A 5,201-nucleotide genomic window follows, 5' to 3' on the forward strand; every position below is an offset into this window, starting at 1 on the left:
TGGATGGAAATGAAGCTCAGTCCTACCTGCTGAAAAATAGTCTCTTTGTTTTCTAGTCCATGTAATAAGTGCCCATCTCAAATGCTGTGAGAAGTACTCTGGCCCTGGGGCACTGCTGATGACACATGGAGAAGCTTCTTTGGGAAGGAATTACGTTACTGCCCTACTAGAATGTAAGATACATGAGGGCACGGAGTTCATCTGCTTTGTTCACTGTTATATCTCCAGGACCTAGAACACCTGGCATATGATCTGTACTCAGTCAATATCTACTGAGAGTATACATGAATTAGTGGGGTTGTGGGATCCATTCCACACAAGCAATATGTATTCATCTTTCCAAGTTCCGTGGCTTTTATGATATGTAAGGTTTTACACCTTATGTGGCATAGATTATCACAATCCCCAAGTGAGTGAAATAAGATATTCATAAGCATGATCACAAGCAAAGACCAATTTGCTTTCAACATGATCCTATCGTCCCCCAAAGACAATGTTTCAGAGTTATAAAAACCAAGAGACAAGGAGAGTCCATGCACACTCTGTGGAAACCTTAACAAAACTCTCCCACACACGTAGTGAATTGCTCTTAAGTGGCTGATAGGATAAGTAATGATTCTGAGGGTCCAGCACAGGAGAAATGGTGCATACTTGTACACTAGTCCATGCACCTTCCCTGGAGGGAGCCCCACATCTCTATTGTCCCCTGAACACTGAACAGAGAGTCTAGCAACAGAAACAGGACTATTGCTCACTAGTGCTATCCTGGTATTGATACCTGGTTCGTCAGTGAGGACTGGGAGGAGCTCAGTAAAGCTTCTCCCAAGTTCAGATAACCCGGGCTTTGTCTGCAAAGCCCATGCCTCTAATATTCCTTAAAAAGAAGGAAGGCTTATCTGTGAAACACTGGACACAAACCACTCTCCAAAAGTCTTAGAGGAGCACTGAACATGCTAAACGAAATACATCTGCCACTTTGTTCTTCCTTTCTCCAGCTGCACGGAGGACTGTGAAATTCCCATGGCCACTACTATCCGCACAGTCTTTGAATGTCTCCTTGAGTCTGAAGGGGAAAGGGCTTCCCTCCTCTGCCAGCAGTGCTCTCTGAGTGCCAGAAGTTGAGCCCCCACTTTTGAGTAAACTGTCACATCCTTGGAGTTTGAAAATGACCCTGAAAAGAAAAACTCACACACAGCAAAAAGACGCAGCCTTGCAACTTGGAGAGCCAACTGCAACTCCCAAGTCCATGTCAGCATATTTTAAAAAATACATCTGTCTTTTATTTCACCACCCCTCAACAAAAATCTTCTGAAAAGTGGCTAATATTCTGGGAATTTTCCTCAGACTAGGGACACAGCCTGCCTTCGGAGACACTCCTCAGACTGCTTTCTAATTCCTTAAGTGGGATAGGCAATGTATCTAGGATGGTATGCCAAATGATTCTCCAACTTTGCCCCAAAAATTAAGCACTAGAAGTCACTGAATTCACCAGCTGACCCTTGAACAACATGAGAGTTAGTGACACCAACCCCCTCACAGTTGAAAATCCATGTGTAACTTTGACTGCCCCAAAACTTAACTTCTAATAGCCTGCTGTTGACCATAAGCCTTACCCCTAACACAGTAAATTAACACCAATTTTGTATGTTACATGTATATTTATACACGGTGTTCTTAAAATAAGTAAGTTGGAGAAAAGGAAATATCTTTTGAAATTGCCATAAACCTACAAAATTTTTTTCCAATGTACTTATTAAAAAAAAAGTGCACCTGTAAGTGGACCCGCACAGTTCAAACCTGTGTCGTTCAAAGGTCACCTGTACTGCCCATCCCAACACAGACACGTTGCTTCTCAGAGTGAGGCTTCAGGAAGCCTACTTGTCAGGAGGGCACACCTGCAATTTTCCCTACACAGGGCTGAAATGTGACAGCCTTTCTCCTGGAATGAAACATTTATAAAAATGTGCTGAAGCCATTTTTAGCAACTCAGTAGTTTTTTCTTGATGAAACAATATCTTTCATCCTAAAAAACACTGTCTATTGTAGCTTCCACACAACCTCAACACAGCAATACAGCCAGTTCTCAGAGCCAATGTGGCAGCCAATTACAACACAGGAAAAGGATGTGATACATTTTGGAAGCAGGAAATTCATATACACCATAGTTTTATAAGAAGAAGAGAAAAGGGTTATGGGGCAAGGCTGGACACCACTTTGTACCCCTCCCTGACCAGAAAATGCCGAGGTCATCTTCAGAGAATGGGGCTTCCTGTTCGCACAGGAAACTTGAACGGGCACCTATCTTCTCTGCTGTTTGTCAAGTTCTAGGAAAAGTTTACCCAGTTCTTTGCCTCCCTTCACCCCCTTCTGCTCCCAAAAAGTCTGCTTCCAGCACCCTGGGAAAGCTACATCCCTTCATCATGCCAGCCAGACATTTGGTCATTGCTACAGCCTCTCATCTTCCTTCCCAGTAAGCTGACCCTGCTATGCTCTTAGCACTCAGGGATGCCACAGGAAACACAGGAGGTAAGACCAATACAATGGACCAGTCCCCAGAGGCCTATGCCTTCCATCAGCTAGGAATTTCAGATGACTGAGTGTAAGGCCGAGGCCACAGGCCTAAGGGGCAGGGAATGAAAACTGCTTCCCAATTTTTCCTTATTACCATTACCTCATGCTGGCCCTCTCTCTGCATGTCAGACTTATCATTCTTGTTTAATAGAAAAATATACAGATGCACTGGGCTTGGGGAACCATCTTGGGTAACCATCTTGGGTGTCCACGATGCACCTTTTAACCAGTGTTCACTGACTGCCTCTATGATGCCATGCTCTGGGCTGAGCCCCAGGGGATTTGGTGGATATGTCTCAGCCCTCAGGGAACTGGTGGTGGGAAAGGGGAGGTAAGTAAAACAGCTACTGTAACGAAAGGTGCAAGGGTGACAGGTGCTATGAAGGAGGAAGGCAAGGGTCCTGGAGGAACACATTGGAAGGTCGTCTAACCCAGACCTGAGCAGAGCAGAGACAGTTCAAGAAATCTCCCTTGAGAAAGTGACAGTGAAATTTAGTCCAGAAGGATGAGTAAGGGTGGAGGGAACAACACATGAAACCACCTGGAAGCTGGAGAGATGGGCGACTCTAGATGCAGCAGGGAAGAAGCTCAATGACCAGACCATGCAGCACCTTGAACTCCAGCCTGAAAGCACTGGGGAACAGTTGAGGCAGGGGAAGTGGCATGATTAAGTTTGTCAGAGGGACACAGTGAAACAGAGGAGCCAAGTACCTTACCCACACACCTACCCTTGGCTCCCTAGCCTGGAGCTCTGTCCAGAGAGGCTCTTAAATGCTTGGTTCCTGCCCATGGAGTGGGCATTGTGATGCTTACAGGAAACAAGGAGGGTGGGTGAGCAGGTCAAAAGATGTTTTGAGGAAAATGGGTGCTTTGCATTTTTCACTTATATAGTCATTTGAGGCTTGTAATGAATGTTCCTGCCCCAATTCCAAAAGCCCAGCTTCCCCATTAACATATCCGTGCGTGTTCTTTAAAGTTCCTTTCATTTGTGGTTTAAAAATTCCTCCTCTTTAATAATAACGAAGCCAAAAGGGAGACGCAGAGCCAGTTCCATCTACCGTTGCCTCTGGTGTCATTAATCCCTCTCAGTCCCCACTGGGTCCCGTAGAAGAGCTGGCAGTCCCCACAAAGCCTTCTCTGGTGAGGCTGGGGGGTTGCACTCACTCTGGGATCAATCCCTGTTGAGTGGTACCTCCTGCCAGCACATGACCAGAAGTCAGCAGGGACAGTGAGACAGTATCTACTGGGAAACCAGAGACCCTTGGCTTCTCCTTGTCATGATTTAGGAGGAGAGAGTGAAAAAAACGAGAAACCAGCGAGGCTGAGAGAGAAAACAGGGATGGAGAGAAAGTGTGGGCCAAAAAAGAGGGCTGGTCACAGAAGGTAGGACTCAGAGAAGAACCAGGAAGGAAGACTGAGAGGATAAATGAGGGAAAGCTTCAGACAGAGAGGGGCGGAGGGAGTGAAGAAAACAAGGGAGGGCAGGAGGGAGAAGCACTGGGGAAGTCCCAGGGCCATTTAGATGATATGTGAGCAAGTCTGGGGCAAGCCCAGCAGGGGACCTGGAGCTGCAGAAGCCCCTAGATGCTGTTAGTAAATGGGCCAAGCAAGGGAGGGGATCACTGCCCACCCCACCCTGCTGCCTGCCTCTCTCTTGCCTGGAGGGCGATGGGTTGCCAGGTTATTGCTATTGGCCCCCTTGACTCCTCTGAAGCTCCAAAGTCTGCTGTGTGCCAGACCTGTCACAGACATCTATCCCTTCCCACAGCTGGACTGGGCTGGGGAAAGGGGGTTGTGGAAAGGGGGTTTCCAAGAGCAACAGAGGGCCAGCCCAGCTCACCAGGCACACCTGAGGGAGGGAAGCAGGTAGGGAAAAGGCACAACTCCAAGGATGAAGGAGACAGGGCAGGCAGGCTGACAGACAGACTGACAGGCAGGGAGACCAAATATGAAGGGGCTCTGAAGTTCCTCTATATCATCCATCCCCTGGGCCTCCATCCAGAGGGTTGAGGAAAAAGCACCCCTGCCCTCGGCCTCCTCCTCCTCTCCTCTCAGACCTGAAGCTGTCAGTTTGAAAATACCCAGTGGCTTCACCTAAACCCATTCAGGTCATTTTCCTCCTTATAAAAATCATTAGGACAGCCCAGGTCACCCCACCTTGGCTCTGGGCTAAAAAGGAACCTGCTGGGGATGGAAAGCAGGACAGCCTGTGTGCATTCCTCCTGCTTGAGAGTTAGAAGCTGTACGGAACACCACCGGCCTCCCCTGGTGCCAGCAGCTCAAGCTCCTCCCCAGCACACACTGAGCTCTGGACCCCACTCCAGCTGCAGGCGACTGTGCCTTTAAATTGCTGCTTTCGGAGGGAGCACCTGGGGGAACAGGAGAGGGAGGGAAACATCTTCTTACCAGCTTTCCTCCTCCCTCCCCTCCAAGACTCTCCAGGGTTTAGAGAGTGATTGCTACCCAAAGAGAATCCCCTTTGGCTCCCGGCGGGCAGGCTGAGGCCCTCTGGAGCCCCCAGCGAGCCAGAGCACGCAGGAGCAGGTAGAATTATCTGTGTCAGGATCCTTACCAGGGGAATAGTTCTGGTCCCTGACTGGGAAGGCAGGGCAGAGGAGAGGAGCGAAGAG

This window comes from Manis pentadactyla, chromosome X, assembly GCF_030020395.1.
Source record: "Manis pentadactyla isolate mManPen7 chromosome X, mManPen7.hap1, whole genome shotgun sequence".
In the NCBI taxonomy this organism is placed as follows: domain Eukaryota; kingdom Metazoa; phylum Chordata; class Mammalia; order Pholidota; family Manidae; genus Manis; species Manis pentadactyla.